At 44.8% G+C, this 24,681-nt stretch overlaps 1 protein-coding gene across 5 annotated transcripts in view; it reads left to right on the forward strand.

The window, feature by feature from the left end:
- Positions 1 to 1,909: 1,909 nt before the first annotated feature.
- The window catches only part of CFAP74 (cilia and flagella associated protein 74), an 89,360-nt gene continuing 66,588 nt past the window's right edge, over positions 1,910 to 24,681 (forward strand). For 2 of the 5 annotated variants that reach the window (XM_027565162.1, XM_027565163.1), the window contains exon 1: positions 1,912 to 2,036. The gene's annotated coding sequence lies outside the window, so the exon portion shown is untranslated. Of the gene's footprint in view, positions 2,037 to 2,364; positions 2,497 to 24,681 lie in introns of those variants that run through there. The other 3 variants (XM_027565161.1, XM_027565159.1, XM_027565160.1) reach the window with 3 other exon arrangements.

A 24,681-nucleotide genomic window follows, 5' to 3' on the forward strand; every position in this document is an offset into this window, starting at 1 on the left:
AGTGGCCCTGCCCCTTCTCGGATAAAATACTCTCTCAGCTGTTCTGCATCTTAGTGTTTTCCCGTTAACCATGTGTTCTGCCCACAGGTCACTCTGGGGCAGAACACAGAAATGGTCCTTGTACCTTTCCCAGCCTTTGGCAGTGCAGCTGGACCTCAACCAGCTCCTACTGGTGGACACAGGGGCTGTTTTCAGCCTTTTGTTGTCCTTCTGTTCTTTAGTAGAAAGTATATTAATCATTGATATGGACAGGCTCAGAGAAGCAAAGCTGAAAAGGAAAAACCCCATAATTTGGGTGAGGTGGGAACGAGAACAGTTTTTCTTAGAACACCTGTTCTGGGCTGTTCTGCTGAGTCAGTTCTGTTCCTCAATCCAGGAGGGAAGAGGTCTGGGCAGCACTGCAGGGGAGGACTACAGAGGTGACCGCTATCCCGATGAAGTTCACAGTCCTAAGAGATGCTGCACTTTTAGCCAGGCTGCTAGCTCTGATGGATCTTGACATCCCAGGATGAAACTACAGGACTTCCTGGGTCCCACTGTGACATCAGGAGCCGCTGGACAAAGCCAGTGACTGACCAGCAGGGCCAGCAGCCTTGCAAGGCGCAGGTGCGCTGGAAGTTACTGGGCTCTGCAAGGGCAGGGAATACACCGATCAGCCGAGGGTCCAGGGCCTAGCACCAACTGCACTGGCTAGAGGGATCCTTCTGTTGAGGCAGTCCAAGTGCATGTTGGAAAAGAATTTCCAGACACAGAACCTTTCAGAAGGGAGTCAGTTTATTAAGAACAAAGAGCAGAGATAATGTGGGCACTGTGTGTGGACCTCCTGACAAACGAGGGAAAACGGACAGTTTTCTTGGATTAATAACCAATTTTAATAGCCTCAAGACAAAATTCCTGCTGGATGGTTGGCTTTAGGTGATTAGTTGGGGCTCTATAGAGTGCTTACTAGAGTGCTGCTGCTGCTAAGTCGCTTCAGTCGTATCGGACTCTGTGCGACCCATAGACGGCAGCCCACCAGGCTCCCCCGTCCCTGGGATTCTCCAGGCAAGAACACTGGAGTGGGTTGCCATTTCCTTCTCCAATGCATGAAAGTGAAAAGTGAAAGTGAAGTCTCTCAGTCGTGTCCGACTCTTAGCGACCCCATGGACTGCAGCCCACCAGGCTCCTCCGCCCATGGGATTTTCCAGGCAAGAGTGCTGGAGTGGGGTGCCATTGCCTTCTCCGGCTTACTAGAGTGAGCATCTGCCTAATGGGGAGTCAGGAAGCTCCTTAGTGATCATCAGGGGCTTTGGGGAAGTTACAAAGGGGTTCAGTTTCAGAGATGACCTTGGTCGTGAGCTCCGCTTCTATGGCCTTGGTGCGAGGCCTCGCACCTGTGGCTTTGGGGCAGGACTCAACACTTTCCTCACACCCTGAGTCCAGACTGCAAACACACACCCTCGGACAGGTGGAAATGGACCACGCTGACCCCAGACAAGGCTGGGGCGTGCACAGTGAGCAGGGAGGACTCAGTTCAGCTCCAGCCCAGCGTGGCATATTGTTCCAGGTCTCTGGTCTCAAAAAGAGAAGTGAGAAACCTCTATTTTACGTGAACTCTACAGTCACTAAAATTAACTAATCCGTTCTTCAACCAGCTTGGGCCAAAACAGGGGAGGCAGACTGGGGCTGCACCCGTACTACCAAGCGGCGTCAGTCTCCTCCGCCACAGCCTGGTAGTTCAGGTGTCCCGCGACCCTCCGCTCGCGGTCTCTGCTCGGCCCAGCGCGCTGATCTCCAGCAATAACCACCAGCAGCGTACCAGTGTCTGTCCGTCCCGCGCTCCGGTTGCACTTTGCCGCCTCGTCAGCACTGCGCCTGCGCGGGGGCGCTGCCGGGGCGAGCCATAGCCTTGGCGGGGGGTGAGCGGGCACCCCCGCCCTGCGATGGAGCCGTCCGTTGCCATGGAGCTACCTGCTCCAAACCGCGCCGCCAGCGGACTCTGAGGAGCTTCTCCGCCCAGATCCCGCGCTGCTCGGAACCAGCGGGGCCGCTGACAGGTGGGTCCGTTGGCCCCGGAGCCTGCGGTTGGGCTTGGGAACTCTGGCCACCCCCGAGGCACAAATCAGCGCCTCCGCCGTGGAAGTTCTGCCTGAGAAATAACTCCTAGTGAGGGGGTCTCCCCGGCCGATTTCTGGGCATTCGGACGGCCCCGGGCCAGTTTCAGGTGCCTCCCGTCCCCGCGGCGAGTTTCAGCCCCACCCCAAGCGGTTTCGTGACCCCCTTGCCGGTTTCAGGACCCTCCCCATCGGTTTCAGGCCCCGCCCCCGCCGGTTTCAGGAACCCCCGCGTGCAGGTGCAGCCTGGGTTCCGGGCTCCGTGCAGGTTCCGGGCGGACGTGGCTATGCTGTCCTTGCGCATCTAGGAAACCGCTGAGCAAAACTCGAGGGCGAGCGGGCTGGTGAGGAGGGACCCTGAGTGTCCGGGCCAAGGAAGGAATTCCGAGATCATCTCAGTTTGGTTTGTAATGATTAGTCTGTTTCTAAAAACCTGTATTATTTTGTTTTCCATAAACAAATATTCGTTTTATGTGCTCACGTTATGTTTCGGGCAAACACTCCTTGAACATCCACTGTGAACCAAGTACTGAACTAGGTGATGGGCGGGCCTGCCCTGGTACCGACAGTTGAGAGAATTCCCAGATAGTTGTCTCTGCAGACGCTGGTGCAGGGATTCACAGTACTGCATCAGTAGCCAGTGCCCAAGGCCAGAAATGGAACCTTGTCCGCACCCCGAGTGCCCCAACCCCTCCCTTGCCCCACAGCAGACCCCCTTACCCATGACCACAGCCTGACTTCTTGATTTTCTTTAGTTTTACCATTTCTAAACAATGTAGGTTTCACGTGTTTTAATCCATATATGTATACACATAGAATAACACTGTGTATTCTTTTTTAATTTTTGAAATAATCTCGAACTTACCTAAAAGTTGCAAGTTCAGCATCAAAAACTTTGTCTCCCAGGGGTATTTGAGAATAAGTTGCCTACGTAATGCTCTGTCACCTGCAGACACTTCCATTCGCATTTCCTGCACATCAGGGCAGTTTCTAGCAGAACCACACATGACCGTCAGAGTCGGGAGGATGACTCGGACATGTCAGGACATCTGATCATTGGCCACAGACAAACACCTTCTGCCAGCTGATCCTATAAAGGCACAGACCAGAAAGGGTCCAGTCTGGGCTCCCCAACCACACTGAGCTATTAACGTGTTTCTTCAGTCTCTTCCAAGTCAGGCTTTCCTTGGCTCCATGATCTTGACACCTTTGAAGGTTAGAGCCCAGTGGCTTTTGTGGAAAACCCCTCCGTTTGGATTTGTCTGGTGTTTCCTCGAAATCAAATCCCCATTACGTGTCTTTGGCAGGAAGGTCACAGAAGTGGTGCCACGTGTCACTCTGCTCTGAGCACTTGTTTAAGGTGGTGTCTGCCTGTATCTCCCCTGGGAAGTCACTTCAGCCTTTGTAATGGGCAAGTATTTTGTCGGGAGATTATGAGGCTCTAACGCCATGTCAGGCCTCACACGCTTGAGTGGATGGAGCACACTGTGGACATCGACCCCACCCTGGCCTCGGCTGGACTCTCTTACCCAACTCTAGGCTCACTGCCTTCCCCCATGCAGGCTCTAATGCCCAGTCTGGGCCACTGTGGATCCTGCCCACCTGGGCAGGGGAAGGGGGAAGGGAAGCAGCGTGTGCTTGTGTCTTCCTCCCTCCCAGCTGTGTGATAGACTCATCCACACTCTTGCACAAGCTGTAGGTCACTCTCTTCGTCACCACCCAGCTCGCCCAGGTGGATCTCACAGTGTGTTCTATTGCTGCTGGCCAGGGTTGTTTCCAGAGTTACTGCTCTTAACGAACTCTGGTTTGCAAGGTCTTGTATGGTTCCTGTTATCTATGTGTTAGGAGGGGAGTTCTGTCTCCTCAACAACAAAAGTACTTTGATGTGCAAACCCCAAGTGTCGCAGCTGCTGCTGCTAAGTCACTTCAGTCGTGTCCGACTCTGTGCAACTCCATAGATGGCAGGCCACCAGGCTCCCCCACCCCTGGGATTCTCCAGGCGAGAACACTGGAGTGGGTTGCCATTTTCTTCTCCAATGCATGAAAATGAAAAGTGAAAGTGAAGTCATTCAGTTGTGTCCGACTCTTCGCAACCCCATGGACTGTAGCCTACCAGGCTCCTCCATCCATGGCATTTTCCAGGCAAGAATACTGGAGTGGGGTTCCATTGCCTTCTCCAAGTGTCTCAGCATGTGGCCTCATTTGGAAATAACTGGTTAAGATGATGTCAAACTGAAGCAGCCAGGCCCCTCATCCATCATGACAGGTGTCTTTATAAAGGGGGGGATTTGGATGCAGACATGCAGACAGGGAGAATGCCACAGTGTTACAGGAAAGGGGACCCCTTCCAGGGCCTGAGAGTGGGCTCTTGTCTAACACTCAGGAGAGTTTTCCATGGAGACGCACAAGCTGACCAAGCAAGAGACTTTATTGGGAAGGGGCACCTGGGCGGAGGGCAGCAGGGTGAGGGAACCCAGAACGGCTCTGCCACATGGCTCGCAGTCTCGGGTTTTACGGTGATGGGGTTAATTTCCAAGGTGTCTCTGGCCAGACTGGTGGTGCACGTCAGCCAAGATGGATTCCAGCAAGGAGGATTCTGGGAGGTTGGCGGAACACATGGACTGTCGTTTCCCTCTCCTTTTGACCTTTGCTGAATTCTTGTGGTTGGTGGTAGCTTGTTAGTTCTGTGTTCCTTACTAGGCCCTCCTGTTTAAGATACCTCATGCAAGCAGTTACTGTGGTGCCTGGTGAGGGTCAGTGGTTTTGGTCAGTGGTTCGCCTAACAACGTGGACTGGAGCTGCGCTGCCATGAGCCTGGGAAGCAGGACCGAGGAGAAGAGTCTGTACGAGGGCCTTGCTCAGCACGTCAGAGGGAGCTGGCATCTTGATATCAGGCTTCTGGCCTCCAGAACTATGAGAGAATATCTTGTTTTAAGACAAGAGAATGTCTTGTTCTCGTGGCACTTTGCTGTGGCAGCCTCAGGAAAGGAGTACAGCATTGAAAGGTTGCTGCTGTGCGTCGTGTGTTAACACCAGGATTTGTGTCCTCCGGAGGAGAGGACTTCCATCTGGGATCAGAGACGAGGCTTGACTACTTGGAGCTTTTTGTGTAGCAAAGTTTAAAGTTTAATAGAGATAGGGAAAGCTTCTGACACAGACATCAGAAGGGGACAGAAAGCGTGCCCCCTTGCTAGTGGTTAGCAAGGTGTTTTATGTCTATTAGAAAGGTATTAATTAGATAAGAGAGACACCTCAAGGCTGAGGGAGTTTCACCAGGCGCCTCTCCCACAATATGCATTCTTAAGATAGGATGGCACGAGGTCTGTCATTCCCCGCCCCTGCCCCCACCATGAAACAATTGACAGAAATACTGGTTTGTGGAGGCATTATCAACCCAAGATTTGAGAAAAGAGAAAAAGTTAGGTGGAACCATTTTGAAGAAAGGCAAATTCCATAGCAAATACATAGTTTCATTAACATAGCTTACGAAAAACATTTGCATAAGAAAAACAGCATTGGTTAGCTCAAGGCAGAACCAGGTGTCTTCTACACAGAATTAAAAGAAGCCTCTTTTAATTCTGTGTAGAGAAGGAAAAATGTCTGCCACTTGCAGTTTATTTCCTCTTGCTGCTTGGGGACCTCTGGCCTTCCTGCCTGTTACCCTCTCAGCATCTGAGTTTCTATCAGGTGATCGCCTGGGAGAGGAAGTGCTGAGTCAGAGGGCCTGGTATACACAATAGCGGCCCCAGAAACGGCCACATGCTGACCCTCGGAACCTGTGCGTGTGTTAGGTTACAGGCTGCAGGAATCTCGGCTGTTGGTCAGCTGACTGAACCAGGAGACTGTGCTTCGTTAACCTGCTGGGCCCAGAGCAGTTAGAGGTGTCCTTCTGGTAGAACAGAGGGCAGGGGGAGCTAGGAAGAGCTGACGAGAAGGCCCACCTGACTTTAGTGGCTTTGAAGTTGGTAGGATAGGCTTTGGCCAAGGCCTGTGGGCAACCTCTAGAAACCAGAAAAAGCAAGAAGACGGACTGTGCCCCAGAGCTGCTGAAGAGGAGGGCAGCCCGGCTGACATCTTGGTGTTAGCTCCGTGGGGCTCATTTCAGACTTCCGACCTCCAGAGTTGCAGGATAATAACACATTTGTGTTCAATTACTGAGTGTGTGGCAGTTTCTCACAGCAGCGATCAGATCCTAGTGCAGAGGGCATTATATTTTTAATTTTACAAGGCGATGCCGAACTCTTTTCAAAGCTTCTGTCCCAGTTTCCGCTCCCACCGTGAGTGAACAAACCTTCCCACTGCTTCCTGTCCCTGCTGGCACCTGGTATCCTCAGGCTACTAATGTGTTACTCAGACTGGTGACTGTGCAGTAATAGTTTACGTGGCTCTACTCTGTGTGTCCCTAATTACAGATGAGGTTGAGCTCATTGTCCAACCAGGACTCTGTTAGAAGAGTTAAAGGGATCACTGTGACAACGCCGGGAACACAGGCAGGAGTCAGGACACGCAGACAAACTGGTTACAGTTGTTGGCCTCTTGAATGTCCCTTATTGTGACCAGCCTGTTTAAGTTCCACCACTTTGCTGTCATTCATCTTCCTCTGTGTTGATCGATGGATGTTCCTTACCTGTCATGATGGGAGATGTGTTGCATTTATCTTCCTCTAATTTGCAGCTTTTCTTGAATTCTCCTTTGGGTGTCACTGGATGACCAAAATACTGGAGCTTCAGCTTCAGCATCAGTCCTTCCAGTGAATATTCAGGGTTGATCTCCCTTAAGATTGACTGGTTTGATCTCCTTGCTGTCCAAGGGACTTTCAGGAATCTTCTCCAGCACCACAGTTCAAAGGCATCAATTCTTTGGCATTCTGCCTTCTTTACAGTCCAGCTCTCACAATCATATGTGACCACTGGGAAGACCATAGCCTTGACTATATGGACCTCATAGCTTTGACTAGATGGACCTTTGTCGGCATTAAAGGTCCATCTATTCAAAGCTATGGTTTTTCCAGTAGTCATGTATGGATGTGAGAGTTGGACCATAAAGAAAGCTGAGCACCGAAGAATTGATGCTTTTGACCTATGGTGCTGGAGAAGACTCTTGAGAATCCCTTGGAGTGCAAGAAGATCAAACCAGTCAATCCTAAAGGAAATCAGTCCTGGATATTTATTGAAGGACTGATGCTGAAGCTGAAGCTCCAATACTTTGGCCACCTGATGCAAAGAACTGACTCATTTGAAAAGACCCTGATGCTGGGAAAGACTGAAGGCAGGAAAAGGGGATGACAGAGGATGAGATGGTTAGATGCCATCACCAATTCGATGGACATGAGTTTGAGCAAACTCTGGGAGTTGGTGATGGACAGGAAAGCCTGATGTGCTGCAGTCCATGGGGTCGCAAAGAGTCGGGCATGACTGAGCGACTGAATTGAACTTTGTCGGCAGAGTAACATCTCTGCTTTTCAACACAGTCTAGATTTGTCATTGCTTCCCTGCCAAGAAGCAATTGTCTTCTGATTTCATGGCTGCAGTCACCGTCCCCAGTGATTTTGGAGACCAAGAAGAGGAACTCTGCCACTACTTCTACCTTTTCCCCTTCTATTTGCCATGCAGTACTGGGGCCAGATGCTATGGTCTTAGTTTTTTTAATATTTAGTCTTAAGCTGGCTCTTTCACTCTCCACCTTCACCCTCATCAAGAGGCTGTTTATAGTTCCTCTTCACTTTCTGCCATTAGAGTGGTTCAGTTCAATCACTCAGCCAGGTCTGACTCTTTGCAACCCCATGGACTGCAGCATGCCAGGCTTCCCTGTCCATCACCAACTCCCAGAGCTTGCTCGAACTCATATCCATTGAGTCAGAGATGCCATCCAACCATCTCACCTTCTGTCGTCCCCTTCTCCTCCTGCCTTCTATCTTTCCCAGCATCAGGGTCTTTTCAAATGAGTCAGTTCTTTGCATCAGGTGGCCGAAGTATTGGAGCTTCAGCTTAGAAGTGATATCATCCACATATCTGAGGTTGTTGATGTTTCTCCTTCCTATCTTGATTCCAGCTTATAATTCATCCAGCCCGGCATTTGTCATGATGTGCTCAGCGTATAGGTTAAACAGACAGGGTGACAGCAGACAGCCTTGTCATACTCCTTTCTCAATCTTGAACCAATTAATTGTTCCATACAGGGTTCTAACTGTCGCTTCTTGACTTGCATCAGGTTTCTCAGGAGACAAGTAAGATGGTCTGGTATTCCCATCTCTCTAGAGCTTTCCATGGTTTGTCATGTTCCACAGAGTCAAAGGCTTTAACGTAGTCGATGAAACAAGAGATAGATGTTTTTCTGAAATTCCCTTATTTTGTCTATAATCCAGCGAATGTTAGCAATTTGATCTCTATGTCCTCTTCCTTTTCTAAATCCTGTTTGGACATCTGGAACTTCTTGGTTTGCATAATGCTGAAGCCTAGCATGCAGGATTTTAAGCACGACCTTACTAGCACGGGAAATAAGTGCAATTATCCAATGGTTAGCACATTCTTTGGTATTACCCTTCTTGGGAATTGGGATGAGGATTGACCTTTTCCAATCCCATGGCCACTGCTGGGTCTTCCAGGTTTGCTGACATAATGAATGCAAAACCTTGATGGCATCATCCTTTAGGGATTTGAATAGTTCTGCTGGAATTTCATCAAATCCACTGTCTTTATTAATAGCAGTGCTTCTTAAGGCCCACCTGACTTCTCACTCCAGAATGTCTGACTGGGTGACTAACCACATGGTCCTAGTAATTGGTTCATTAACATCTTTTTTATATTCTTTTATGCATTCTTTCCATCGCTTCTTGATCTCTTCAGCATCTACTAGGTCTCTATCATTTTTATCCTTTATTGTGCCCACCTTTGGGCAGAATACTCCCTTGATGTTTCCAGTTTTCCTGGAGAGACTTCTAGTCTTTCCCTTTTTGTTGTTTTCTTCTATTATTAAGCATTGTTCACTGAAGAAGGCCTTCTTGTCTCTTCTGGCTATTTTTTGGAACCTTGCATCTAACTGGATGTGTGTTTCCCTCTCTCCTTTGCTTTTCTCTTCTCTTCATTCTTTCACTATTTGTAAAGCCTCCTCAAATAACCACTTTGCCTTCTTGCTTTTCTTTCTCTTTTAGATGGTTTTATTCGCCATCTCCTGTACAAGATTATGGACCTCTATCCATAGTTCTTCAGATACACTGTTAATTAGATCTAGTCCCTTAAATCTATTCATTACCTCTACTGTGAATTCATACAGGATTTGATTTAAGTCATACCTGGCTGGCCTATTGTTTTTCCCAGTTTTCTTTAGTTTAAGCCTGAATTTTGCTATGAGAAGCTGATGATCTGAGCCACAGTCAGCTCCATGTCTTGTTTTTGCTGACTGTATACAGCTTCTACATCTTCAGCTACAAAAAATGTAATCAATTTGATTTCGGTATTAACCATGTGGTGATGTGCCTGTGTAGAGTCGTCTCTTTTGTCAGTGAAAAAGGATATTTGCTATGACTAGTGCATTCTCTGGAGAAGGCAATGGCATCCCACTCCAGTACTCTTGCCTGGAAAATCCCATGGACTGAGGAGCCTGGTAAGCTGCAGTCCATGGGGTCGCTAGGAGTCGGACACGACTGAGCGACTTCACTTTCACTTTTCACTTCCATGCATTGGAGAAGGACATGGCAACCCACTCCAGTGTTCTTGCCTAGAGAATCCCAGGGACGGGGGAGCCTGGTGGGCTGCTGTCTATAGGGTCACACAGAGTTGGACATGACTGAAGCGACTTAGCAGCAGTGCATTCTCTTGGCAGAATTCAGTTAACCTTTGCCCTGCTTCAATTTGTTCTCTAAGGCCAAACTTGCCTGCTATTCCAGGTGTATCTTGACTTCCTACTTTTGCATTCCAATCCCTGATGATGACATCTTTTTTTAGGTGTTCTAAGAGGTCTTCTAGGTCTTCATAGAACTGATCGACTACAGCTTCTTCAGTATCAGTGGTAGGGGCATAGACTTGGGTTACTATGATGTTGAATGGCTTGCCTTGGAAATGAACCAAGATCACTCTGTCATTTTTGAGGTTGCACCTAAATACTGTATTATGGTTTTGTTGATTGTGAAAATTACTCCGTTTCTTCTGTGGGATTCTTGCCCATAGTAGTAGATATAATGGTCATCTGAATTAAATTCGCCCATTCCTGTCCACTTTAGTTTGCTATTCCTAGGATGTCCATGTTTATTCTTGCCACTTCCTGCTTGACCACATCGAACTTTCCCTGATTCATGGACCTATTCCAGGTTCCTATACCATACTGTTCTTTGCAGCATCGGGTTTTACTTTCATCACCAGACACATCCACACCTGAGCTTAGTATCCGCTTTGACCCAGCTGCTTCATTCATTCTGGTCCTATTGGTAATTCTCCTCTGCTCTTCCCCAGTAGCATATTGGACACCTTCAGAATGAGGACTCATCTTTTGGTGTCGTATCTTTTTGGCCTTTTATACAGTGAGCTTCTCACAGCAAGTATACTGGGATGGTTTGCCATTCCCTCTTCCAGTGGATTATGTTTTGTCCGAACTCTCTACTATGACCTGTCCATCTTGGGTGGCCCTGCATGGCATGGCTCATTGAGTTCAGTTCAGTCGCTCAGTCGTGTCCAACTCTTTGTGACCCCATGAACCGCAGCACGCCAGGCCTCCCTGTCCATCACCAACTCCCAGAGTCCACTCAAACCCATGCCCATTGAGTCAGTGATGCCATCCAACCATCTCATCCTCTGTCATCCCCTTCTCCTCCTGCCCTCAATCTTTCCCTGCATCAGGGTCTTTTCAAATGAGTTAGCTCTTTGCATCAGGTGGCCAAAGTATTGGAGTTTCAGCTTCAACATCAGTCCTTCCAATGAACACCTAGGACTGATCTCCTTTAGGATGGACTAGTTGGATCTCCTTGCAGTCCAAGGGACTCTCAAGAGTCTTCTCCAACACCACAGTTCAAAAGCATCAATTCTTTGGTGCTCAGCTTTCTTTATAGTCCAACTCTCACATCTATACATGACCACTGGAAAAACCATAGCCTTGACAAGATGGACCTTTGTTGACAAAGTAATGTCTCTGCTTTTCAATATGCTGTCTAGGTTGGTCATAACTTTCCTTCAAAGGAGTAAGTGTCTTTTAATTTAATTGCTGCAGTCACCATCTGCAGCGATTTTGGAGCCCAGAAAAATAAAGTCAGCCACTGTTTCCACTGTTTCTCCATCTATTTGCCATGAAGTGATGGGACCAGATGCCATGATCTTCGTTTTCTGAATGTTGAGTTTTAAGCCAACTTTTTCACTCTCCACTTTCACTTTCATCAAAAGGCTTTTTAGTTCCTCTTCACTTTCTGCCAAAGGGTGGTGTCATCTGCATATCTGAGGTTATTGATATTTCTCCTGGCAGTCTTAATTCCAGCTTGTGCTTCCTCCATCCTAGTGTTTCTCATGATGTACTCTGCATATAAGTTAAATAAGCAGGGTGACAATATACAGCCTTGATGTACTCCTTTTCCTATTGGGAACCAGTCTGTTGTTCCATGTCCAGTTCTAACTATTGCTTCCTGACTTGCATACAAATTTCTCAAGAGGCAGGTCAGGTGGTCTGGTATTCCCATCTCTTTCAGAATTTTCCACAGTTTACTGTGATCCACACAGTCAAAGGCTTTGGCATAGTCAATGAAGCAGAAATAGATGTTTTTCTGGAACTCTCTTGCTTTTTCCATGATTGAGCAGATGTTGGCAATTTGATCTCTGGTTCCTCTGCCTTTTCTAAAACCAGCTTGAACATCTGGAATTTCACAGTTCACGTACTGCTGAATGCTGAAGCCTGGCTTGCAGAATTTTAAGCATTACTTTACTAGCGTGTGAGAGTAAATGCAATTATGCAGTAGTTTGAGCATTCTTTGGCATTGCGTTTCTTTGGGGTTGGAATGAAAACTGACTTTTTCCAGTCCTGTGGCCACTGCTGAGTTTTCTAAATTTGCTAGCCTGTTGAGTGCAGCACTTTCACAGCATCATCTTTCAGGATTTGAAATAGCTCAACTGGAATTCCATCACCTCCATTAGCTTTGTTCGTAGTGATGCTTCCTAAGGCCCCCTTGACTTCACATTCCAGGATGTCTGGCTCTAGGTGAGTGATCACACCATCATGATTATCTGGGTTGTGAAGATCTTTTTTGTACAGTTCTTCTGTGTATTCTTGCCACCTCTTCTTACTATCTTCTGCTTCTGTTAGGTCCCTACCATTTCTGTACTTTATCGAGCCCATGTTTGCATGAAATATTCCCTTGGTATCTCTAATTTTCTTGAAGAGCTCTCTAGTCTTTCCCATTCTGTTGTTTTCCTCTATTTCTTTGCATTGATCACTGAGGAAGGCTTTCTTATCTATCCTTGTTATTCTTTGGAACTCTGCATTCAAATGGGTATCTCTTTCCTTTTCTCCTTTGCTTTTCACTTCCCTTCTTTTCACAGCTATTTGTAATGCCTCCTCAGACAGCCATTTTGCTTTTTTGCATTTCTTTTCCACGGGGATGGTCTTGATCCCTGTCTCCTGTACAATGTCACAAACCTCCGTCCATAGTTCATCAGGCACTTTGTCTATCAGATCTAGTCCCTTAAATCTATTTCTCACTTCCACTGTATAATCATAAGGGATTTGATTTAGGTCATACCTGAATGGTCTAGTGGTTTTCTCCACTTTCTTCAATTTAAGTCTGAATTTGGCAATAAGGAGTTCATGATCTGAGCCACAGTCAGCTCCTGGTCTTGTTTTTGCTGACTGTATAGAGCTTCTCCATCTTTGGCTGCAAAGAATATAATCAATCTGATTTCGGTGTTGATCATCTGCTGATGTCCATGTGTAGAGTCTTCTCTTGTGATGTTGGAAGAGGGTGTTTGCTATGACCAGTGCATTCTCTTGGGAGAACTCTTAGCCTTTGCCCTGCTTCATTCTGTACTCCAAGGCCAAATTTGCCTGTTACTCCAGGTGTTTCTTGACTTCTTACTTTTGCATTCCAGTCCCCTATAATGAAAAGGACATCTTTTTGGGGTGTTAGTTCTAGAAGGTCTTGTAGGTCTTCATAGAACTGTTCAAATTCAGCTTCTTCAGCATTACTGGACGGGGCATAGACTAGGATTACCATGATATTGAATGGTTTGCCTTGGAAATGAACAGAGATAGTTCTGTCATTTTTGAGATTGCATCCAAGTACTGCATTTTGGACTCTTTTGTTGACTATGATGGCTACTCCATTTCTTCTAAGAGATTCCTGCCCACCCACAGGAGTAGATATAATGGTCATCTGAGTTAAATTCACCCATTCCAGTCCATCTTAGTTCACTGATTCCTAGAATGTTGATGTTTACTCTTGTCATCCCCTGTTTGACCACTTCCAGTTCAGTGACCTAACATTCCAGGTTCCTATGCAATATTGCTCTTTACAGCATTGAACCTTGCTTCTATCACCAGTCACATACACAATTGGGTGTTGTTTTTGCTTTGGCTCCATCCCTTCATTCTTTCTGGAGTTATTTCTCCACTGATCTCCAGTAGCACATTGAGCATCTACCGACCTAGGGAGTTCATCTTTCAGTGTCTTATCTTTCTGCTTTTTCATACTATTCATGGGGTTCTCAAGGCAAGAATATGAAGTGGTTTTCCATTCCCTTCTCCAGTGACCACATTCTGTCAGACCTCTCCACCATGACCTGTCCATCTTGGGTGGCCCCACACAGCTTGGCTTAGTTTCATTGAGTTAGACAAGGCTGTGGTCCACGTGATCAGATTGGCTAGTTGTCTGTGATTGTGGTTTCAGTCTGTCTGCCCTCTTATGCCCTCTCTCAGTGCCTACTGTCTTACTTGGGTTTCTCTTACCTTGGACGTGGGGTATCTCTTCACGGCTGCTCCAGCAAAGTGCAGCCGCTGCTCCTGACCTTGGACGTGGGGTAGCTCCTCTCAGCTGTGCTTCTGCACCATCACAGCGGCTGTGCATGGCTCATAGCTTCATTGAATTATGCAAACCCCTCACCATGACAAGGCAGTGATCCATGAAGGGACCTATTGCTTCTACTGCTCCTCAATTTTAGCACTGGGCTGATGTGTTTTGAGGAAAATCTCAGGTACACTGTTTCACCTGGGAACACTTTAGTACACAGTTCTAACAGATAAAGACTCGTTTTAGCATAACCACAAACCCATCATCGACCCCAACAAAATTAACATTGATTTCTTAATAAAATCTAATGCCAACTGATGTTTGTTTCCACACTCTATCTCAAAAATGTCTTTTACACTTTCTTGCTCGACTTAGGATCCAAATGAGACCCCCACCCTGCAAATGGTTGGCTTGTCTCTTAAGCCTTTTACATTTAAAATAGCCCCCCTTCCCTTTCACCATCGCCCAGTGACTTCTGTTTGTTGATGAAACCAGGTCATTCATTCCATTTATTTTTTATTTGTGTGCATTCTCAGTTGTGTCCAACTCTTTCGACCCCATGAACTGTAGCTCACCAGGCTTCTCTGTCCATGGGATTTCCCAGGCAAGAGTACTGGAGTGGGTTACCATTGCCTCCTCCAAGGGATCTTCCCAACCAGGGATCAAACCTGCATCTCCTGTGACTCCTGCATTAGCAGGCAGGTTCTTTACCACTGGGCCACCTTTATTTAGGTCTTATTTAATGTTACCCAGGGCTTCCCTGCTGGCTCAGCTGGTAAAGAATGTACCTGGAATGCGGGAGACCCAGGTTCAATTCCTAGGTTGGAAAGATCCCCTGGAGAAGGAAGTAGCAACCCAGTTCAGTATTTTTGCCTGGAAAATCCTATGTATAGAGAAGTCTGGCAGGCTGCAGTCCATCGGGTCACACAGAGTCGAACATAGCTGAGCGACTAACACTTTCTTTCAGTTTAATGTCACCTAATGGGTTTCATCATTTTCTCATCAGGGGTCTTACTCATCTTTTGTTGTATTTATTCCCAAGAACTGTGGTTTTACTGGCATGATAGTAAATGATAAGTTTTCCAAATCTTATTCTCATTTTTTGTTCTGATAAGGAGGACTATCTTTGATTTTTATTATTTAATTTGTATCTAGCAACATTACTAAATTGTCTCAATAATATTAACAGGTTATGTCTGTATTCATTTGGATTTTCTATATACACAGTCGTATTATCTGAAATTAACCACTGTTTCCTCTTCTACTCATCACACCTTGTGTTTCTTTTTTCTCTGTGTGTTCCTGTTGGAAGACCCAGTGGCTTTAGAGAGCACCCTCGCTTTGTTCTCAGTCTTAAAGGAAATGCTTTTAATAATTATGTTTTTTTGGTCTTGCCAAGTGGCTTGCGGGATCTTAGTTCCCCCAGTGGGGATCAAACCTGGGCCACCTGCAATGGATGGAGACCACCAGGAAAGCCCCTTGTTGGCAGACATTCCTTACCACGTTAAAGAAGTTCATTTCTAATGCAAATTTGCTAAGTTTTTAAGAAGCGTGTGTGGGATGTGCACTCTCCTCAATGCCATTTTCTGCATGGACTGAGCTGGTCATGTACTTCTCTTCTCTAATCTGTTCCTGTGGTGAATTGACCTGGTTTCTGCTGCTGCTGCTAAGTCGCTTCAGTCGTGTCCGACTCTATGCGACCCCATGGATGGCAGCCCACCAGGCTCCACCATCCCTAGGATTCTCCAGGCAAGAACACTGGAATGGGTTGCCATTTCCTTCTCCAATGCATGAAAGTGAAAAGTGAAAGTGAAGTCACCCAGTCGTGTCTGACTCTTAGCGACCCCATGGACTGCAGCCTACCAGACTCCTCCGTCCATGGGATTTTCCAGGCAAGAGCATTTCATTATAACTCAGTTCAAAGCATTTTAAAATTTCTATTATGATTTTTTTCTTTGGTCCATGGGTTATTTAGAAATTTATTTCTTATTTTCAAAAAATAGGTGAATTTATAGTTCTGTATTTCAAAGAGTCGGACATGACTGAGCAACTTCACTTTGACTTTCTTTATTGGAATATAATTGAAATACAGCACGTGTAAGCTTAAGGTACACAGTATAATGATTTGATTTACATATGTCATAAAATGATGATAATGATATATTTTGTGAACATCCATATCTCATGTAGATACGAAATTAAAGAAATAGAAAATACTATTTTTCTTGTGATAACTCAGGATCTACTCTCTTAACAACTTTCATATATAATGTACAGCAGCATTAATTATATTTATCATGCTGTAAATTACATTATTGGTGCTTACCTGTTTATAACTCAGCAGTCCCTAACCTTTTTGGCACCGTGGACTAGTTTTGGGGAAGATGATTTTTCCATGGACAGGAGGGATGCAAGCGATGGGGAGTGGCTGTCAACACAGATGAGGCTTATTTTACTCTTCCACCACTCACCTTCTGGTGTGCAGCCTGGTTCCTAACAGGCCATGGATGGGTAGCAGTTCATGGCCCACTGCTTGGGGACCACTGCTGTTCCTGGGAGTTTGTACCTTTTGCCCATCTTCATCCAGTTCCCCTTTCCCCGATCTCCTGCCTCTGGTAACCACAAATCTGACACCTTTTTCCATGAATTTGTTTGTTTTTGAAGTATAACTGACCTACTTGTGTTAGTTCCTATTACACGACATAATAATTTATATCTCTATACATTTCAAAATGATCACATGGTAGGTCGCCACACAAAGATACTGTGTAGTGGCTGCTCTGTTCCCCACACTGTGCATTCCATCCCTGGGACTCCTTTGTTTTGCCACAGGAAGTCTGTGCCTTCCAATCTCGCTCACGTATTTGTCTCCCCCTCACCCCCGACCCCGGCCACCCCGGGGTGTATCCATGGTGTTTGTTCTCTGTATCCATGACTCTGTTTCTGTTTTGCACTGTTTGTTCATTTGTTTTGTTTTTTAGGTTCCACATATAAGTGAAATTTTAGTGTTTGTCTTCCTCTTTCTGATTTATTTCACTTAGCGTAATTCCCTCCAGGTCCACCCATATTGTTGCAAATTATAATATTTCATTCTTTTAAATGGCTGAGTAATATTCCGTTATGTATATATACTACACCTACTTTATCCTCTCACCTGTTTATCGGCACTTAACCTTACTTACATATCTTGGCTATTGTAAATGATACTACAATGAAAGAAAAGGGTGCATATGTCTTTTCTATGTGTTTAGGTTTTTTTTTTTTTCCTTAATAAATACCCAGGAGTGAAATTGCTGGTTCTTATGGTAGTTCTATTTTAAGTTTTTTCAGTAATTTCCATACTGTTCTCCACAGTGACTGCATCAATTTACATTCCCAAGAACAGTGCAACAGGGTTCCCTTCTCTCCACATTCTGCTGACATTTGTATGTCTTCTTCAGAAAAATGTGTATTCAGATCCTCTGCCCATTTTTTAATCAGGTTGTTCAGTTGATGTTGAGTTGTATAAATTTGTGTATACTTTGAATATTAACCCCTTATCGGAAATATTGTGTGAAAATATCTTCTTCCATTCAGTAGATGGCCTTTTGTTTTGTTCATAGTGTCCTTCACTATACAAAAGCTTTTTAGTTCAATAGTCTCATCTGTTTAGTTTTGCTTTTGTTTCCCTTGCCTGCGGAGACAAATCTGAAAAATATCACTAAGTCTGTTGTCAAAGAACTTATTGCCTATGCGTTCTTTTACAAGTTGTATGGCTTCAGGTCTTATATTTGAGCCTTTCATCCATTTTGAGTTTATTTTTGTATATAATACAGGAGAGTAGTTCAGTTTGAATCTTTTGCATGTAGCTGTTCAGTTTTCCAAAAATCATTTGTTGAAGAGGCTGTCTTTCCATCATTGTATATTCTTGCCTCCTTTTTTGCAGATTAATTGCCATGTAAGGGTGCTTCTTTTCTGGACTCTCTATCCCATCACTCTATGTCTTTTTTTGTACCAGTATCATACTGTTTTGATTACTGGGGATTTGGAGTACGGTTTGAAACCAGGGAGCATGATTCCTTTAGCTTCATTCTTTCTCAAGATTGTTTGGGCTATTGGGGGTCTTTGAGTTGCCATACAAATTTTAAAATTCTTTATTCTAGTTCTGTGAAAAATACCATTCGTATTTTGATAGGGATTGCACTGAATCTGTAGATTGCCTTGGGTAGTATGGTCATTTTAACAATATTCTTCCAATCCATGAGCATGGTATGTCTTTGCATCTTTTTGTGTCATCTTTAATTTCTTTTTTCAGTGTCTCATTATTTTCTGATTACAGGTGTTTTACTTCCTTAGTTAGAGTTAGTCCTGGGTGTTTTAGTCTTTTTTTGGTGTGATTGTAAATGGGATTGTTTCTTCATTTCTCTTTCTGATAGTTTGTTGGTGTATAAAAATGCAACAGGTTTCTGTGTATTAATTTTGTATCCTGCAACTTTACTGAATTCATTGATGAGTTCCAGTAATTTTTTGGTGGGTTTTTAGGGTTTTCTGTGTATAGTATCATGTCATCTGCAAATAGTGACAGTTTTACTTCTTCATCTCCGATTTGTATTCCTTTTATTTCTTTTTCTTGTCTGATTGGGCTTCCCAGGAGGCCCAGTGGTCATAGTGAAGACTTCTGACAAAACGTGGTCTACTGGAGGAGGGAGTGCAAACCACTTCAGTATTCTTGCTGTGAGAACCCCATTAGCACTATGAGAAGGTAAAAAGATATAACACCAAAAGATGGCCCCCGCCCAGGCTGGAAAATATCCAATATGCAGTGGGAAAGAGTGGAGGACATTTTCTAATAGCTCCAGAAAGAATGAAGCAGCTGCGCCAAGTGGCAGTGATGCTCAGTTGCAGATGTGTCTGGTAGTGAAAGTAAAGTCTGATGCTGTAAAAAACAACATTGCATAGGAACCTGGAGTGTTAGGTCCATAAATCAAGGTAAGTTGGACATGGTCAAGCAGGAGATGGCAAGGGTGAACATCAGCATCTTAGGAATCAGTGAACTAAAATGGATGGGAATGGGTGAATTTAATTCAGATGACCATTATATCTCCTACTGTGGACCAGAATCCCTTAGGAGAAATGGAGTAGCCCTCTTTAGTAAAAAAAAAAAAAAAGTGTCCAAAACACTGTTTTGTATTTGGGTACATTCTCAAAAACAACAGAATGATCTCACTTCATTTCCAAGGCAAACCATTCAACATCATAGTAATCCAAGTCTATGCTCCAATTACCTATGCAGAAGAAGCTCAAGTTGACCAGTTCTATGAAGAACTAATTACCAGACCTTCTTGAACTAACACCAAAAACAGATGTTCTTTTTTGTGTGTGTGATAAAAAAGTAATTTATTTTTTAATTTATATAATTTTTAACTGAAGGATAATTGCTTTACAGAATTTTGGTTTTCTGTCAAACCTCAACATGAATCAGCCATAGGTATACATATGTCCCCTTCCTCTTGAACCTCCCTCCTATGTTCCTCCCCATCTCACCCTTCTAGGTTGATGCAGAGCCCCTGTTTGAGTTCCCTGAGACATAGAACAAATTCCCATTGGCTATCTCTTTTACATATGGTTATGTAAGTTTCCATGTCACTCTCTCCATACATCACACCCTCTCCTCCCCTTTCCCCATGTCTATAAGTCTGTTCTCTATGTCTGTTTCTCCACTGCTGCCCTGAAAATAAATTCTTTGGTACCATCTTTTTAGATTCCATATATATGTATCAGTATACGATATTTATCTTTCTCTTTCTGACTTACTTGACTCTATGTAATAGGCTCTAGGTTCATCCACCTCATTAGAACTGACTCAAATGCGTTTCTTTTTATGATTGAATAATATTCCATTGTGTATATGTACCAAAAATTCTTTATCCATTCATCTGTTGCTGGACATCTAGGTTGCTTCCATGTTCTAGCTATTGTAAATAGTGTTGCAGTGAACACTGGGGTACATGTGTCTTTTTTAATTTTGGTTTCCTCAGGGTATATGCCTAGGAGTGGGATTGCTGAGTCATATGGTGCTTTTATTACTAGTTTTTTAAGAATCTCCATACCGTCTTCCATAGTGGCTGTATCAATTTACATTCCCACCAACAGTGCAAGAGGGTTTATTTTTTTCCACACGCTCTCCAGCATTTGTTGTTTGTAGACTCTTTAATGATGACCATTCTCACCAGTGTGAGGTGATATCTCATTGTGGTTTTGATTTGCATTTCTCTCGAGAGTCGGAGAAGGCAATGGCACCCGACTCTAGTACTCTTGCCTGGAAAATCCCATGGACAGAGGAGCCTGGTGGGCTGCAGTCCGTGGGGTCACGAAGAGTCAGACATGACTGAGCGACTTCACTTTCACTTTTCACTTTCATGCATTGGAGAAGGAAATGGCAACCCACTCCAGTGTTCTTGCCTGGAGAATCCCAGGGACAGGGGAGCCTGGTGGGCTGTCGTCTATGGGGTTGCACAGAGTCAGACATGACTGAAGTGACTTAGCAGCAGCATAATGAGTGATATTGAGCATCTTTTCATGTGTTTATTAGCCATCTGTAGGTCTTCTTTGGAGAAATGTCTGTTTAGGTCTTTCTCCCACTTTTTGATTGGGTTGTTTGTTTTTCTGATATTGAGTTGTATGAGCTTCTTATATATTTTGGAAATTAATCCTTTGTCAGTTGTTTCCTTTGCTATTACCATCTCCCATTCTGAGAGTTGTCTTTTCACCTTGTTTGTAGTTTCCTTTGATGTGCAAAAGCTTTTAAGTTTAATCAGGTCCCACTTGTTTACTTTTGTTTTTATTTCCATTACTCTGGGAGGTGGGTCATAGAGGATCTTGCTTTATTTTGTGTCAGCAAGTGTTTGCTTATGTTTTCCTCTAAGAGTTTTATAGATTCTGGTCTTACATTTAGGTCTTTAATCCATTTTGAGTTTATCTTTGTGTATGGTGTTAGGAAGTGTTCCAATTTCATTCTTTTACATGTAGCTGTCCAGTTTTCCCAGCACCATTTATTGAAGAGGCTGTCTTTTCCGCATTATATATTCTCGCCTCCTTTGTCATAAATAAGGTACCCATAGGTGCAAGGGTTTATTTCTGGGTTCCAGCTCACTGATCCATTCTTCTGCTTCAGATATTCTGCTATTGATTCCTTCTAGAGTATTTTTAATTTCAGTTATTGTGTTGTTTGTATGTTTATTCTTTCATTCTTCTAGGTCTTTGTTAATTGATTCTTGTACTTTCTCCATTCTATTTTCAAGGTTTTTGATCATTTCTACTATAATTCTGAATTCTTTTCAGGTAGTTTGCCTATTTCCTCTTCATTTACTTGGGCTTGTGTGTTTCTAGTTTATTTCTTCAGTATTTCTGTGCCTTTTCGTTGTTTTTTTTAACTTACTGTGTTTGAGGTCTCCTTTTCCCAGGCTTCAAGATTTCTTCCTTTTGGTTTCTGCCCTCCTAACCATGGAGATCAGCCCTGGGATCTCTTTGGAAGAAATGATGCTAAAGCTGAAATTCCAGTACTTTGGCCACCTCATGCGAAGAGTTGACTCATTGGAAAAGACTCTGATGCTGGGAGGGATTGGGGGCAAGAGGAGAAAGGGACGACAGAGGATGAGATGGCTGGATGGCATCACTGATTCGATGGACATGAGTCTGAGTGAACTCTGGGGGTTGGTGATGGACAGGGAGGCCTGGCATGCTGCGATTCATGGGGTCGCACAGAGTCGAACACGACTGAGCGACTGAACTGAACTGAACTGAAGGTTGGCCCAGTGGTTTGTGTGAGCTTTGTGTAGGGTGAGGCTTGTGCTGTTTTTTTTTCCTCTGATGGGCAGGGCTGAGTGAGGTGGTAATCTGTATGCTGATGACTGAGTTTGTATTTTTGTCTTGTCTGTTGTTTGGATGAGGCGTCCTGCACAGGATGATGGTTGGGTGATGCCAGGTCTTGTATTCAAGTGGTTTCCTTTGTGAGAGTTCTCACTATTTGATAATCCCTAGGGTTAGTTCTCTGGTAGTCTAGGGTCTTGGAGTCAATGCTCCCGCTCCAGAGGCTCAGGGCTTGATCTCTGACCAGAAACGGAGATTCCACAGGTGGTTTGTTATGGTGTTAAATAGGATTAAAACAAATACCCATAAATGAGAAACCAAAGGTGAACCCCAGATAAATGGCAGTTACAAAATCAGGCAAATAAGAATTAAAATAATGAAATATACATGTATACATATACACCCATAAGCAAAATAAACACAGTCCAACAGGTACAGTAGTTGACCAGGTGAACAAAGGAAACCAAAAATGATATCCACCAGTTAAGAGCAAAACTTAACTAAAGCACAAGCTGGAAAGCAAAACTAAAGCAAGGTGCCAACTGGGGAATAAGGCAATGAAAACAAAACTAACAGATATGGTGAGAAAAAAAAGAAAAGAAAGAATAGAAATGCAAAGTTAAATAGAGGTAGATAAAGAATATATATATTAAAGATTAACTTCAAGGGGAAAAGAACAGTAGGAAAAGCAAACAAAGGACTGAATGTAGAAAAAATAATAATTGGTTTAAATTTTTTTTAATTAAATTAAATAGAAAAGGAAAACTATAGAACTCCATAGAACTCCATAGTTAAAGGCCAACTTAGAGGCAGAGGTTTATAACAGCAATAAAAAGTGTGACTGAAAAAAAAAACTCAAAAGCTTAATTAGATTTCATAGTGCTAATAAAATTGACAACTATAACAGAAGATAAAAAAAAAGAAAAAAAAAGATAAAAAATCCAAAAGAAACTATGGAACAAGTCAAAATATAAGAATAATAAATGTTTTACTTGAGTCTCTGCTGTCAGCTTCCTTTCTTTCACTGGGAGTCACAGTCCACCTCGCCTTCCTGGGATGCCCTCCAACACTGTGCTGGTCTCTGGATCTTCTGTGGGGCATCTCAGACTTTAACATGGTCCTACTCCTGTGTGTTCTTGCCTCCAGTGTCCACAGCTATCCCAGAACTAGTGTGTTTTCTTTTATGGGAGCTTTCAGTGTCCTTTCATATATTCAATAGAAACAAAGTCTGCCTAGTTGATTGTGTGGATTTAATCTGAAGCTTGTACAGCTGGTGGGAAGGTTTTGGGTCTTCTTCCTTAGCCACAGTGCCCCTGGGTTTCAATTGTGGTTTTATTTCTACCTCTGAATGTGGGTCATCCACTGGGGTTTGCTAGTGAGGGTGCCCTGGAGGACTTGGGTTTGACCCTGTGAAGGCCAGGTGTGGAGGTGGTGTGGCTGCTTGGGTCACAGGGGTTCTGCCAGCACCAGGCACTCAGGGGAGTTAGCAGCTAGGGCATCAGGAAATATAGTGCTCTAGAAGGGTATGGCAACCAGTATTGGACAATACACTCCAGTATTCTTACCTGGAGAACCCCACTAACAGAGAAGCCTAGCAGGCCACAGGATTGCAAAGAGTTGGACACAACCCAAGCGGCCCCACATGCATAGATGCAAGACTTTTTTGCCTGTGGCAGCTCTGCCCCAGTGAGGGTTGAGCGTGAAGGTGGCACAGCTGCTTGGGTTGCAGGGGTCCTGGCACGCCAAGTGTGCAGGGACACAGACTGCCTCAGCTGCAGGAGTTACAGCCCTATCAGAGTCTTTTTTCTGGGCATCTGGTAGCTGGTGATCAGAAGGCCTCTTTGCCTAGTCTTTCTCTGTAGCCCCACCCATTCAGGCACTTAGAGGGATCCCTTGCCTGAGGTCCGAATCTCTGTTGTTCCACGCATCAGGCACTTAAAGGGGCACCCTGTGTGGGGTCCTACTCTGTAGTTTGGTGTGTCAGACAAACAGACAGCCTCTCTATTGTTCAGCTGCCTTTGCTGGCCTGTGGGGAGAAAGGCTAGGGTGATGGCTCCACCCCCTAAACATGACTCAGCAGTATCACCTTGCTTCCATGGCTGCCTGGCTTTCCTCCAAAGGCATTTCCCACCACAATCTCCTCCCTCATGTCCCCTTGGCCCATCTCTCTGCAGTCAACAACAGCCCTCACCTTGGGATTGCTCCACAATCCCTACGCTCCAGCTCCCAGGCACTGCACCTTCTAGGGGACCTGCCCCCCTGTCTGGGGTATGTATGGCTGCGGCAAGGACTGTCTGATTCTCTTTCCATTGACGCTGTCACAGATCAGCTGTTTCACTCTCAGCCTTAGTAAATGTTTCTCCTCTGACTCAGACAGTTGCCTGGATGTGGGGATTGGATCCTTTCTTCAGTTATCCCACCTGCCGAGGGCAGGTCTAGTCCTACTAACACTCCTGTTTCCCCACCCCTAGTTCCTTCCTCCTACCAAGTTTTGCATGGTTCTATATATTCTTTTTTATTGGTCAGGTCCTCCTGTCCACTCTCAGCTGGTGTTCTGCGGGCACTTCTGTGTCTGAAGGTGTATTCCTGATGTATCCACGGAGAGAGATGTACTCCACAATCACCTACTCCTCCGCCATCTTGTTCCTCCCCAGATGTTCTTTTCATCATAGGGGACCGGAATGCAAAGTAGGAAGTCAAGAGATACCTGGAGTAACAGGCAAATTTGGCCTTGGAGTACACAATGAAGCAGGGCAAAGGCTA

The sequence above is a fragment of the Bos indicus x Bos taurus genome, chromosome 16 (genome assembly GCF_003369695.1).
Source record: "Bos indicus x Bos taurus breed Angus x Brahman F1 hybrid chromosome 16, Bos_hybrid_MaternalHap_v2.0, whole genome shotgun sequence".
Classification (NCBI taxonomy): domain Eukaryota; kingdom Metazoa; phylum Chordata; class Mammalia; order Artiodactyla; family Bovidae; genus Bos; species Bos indicus x Bos taurus.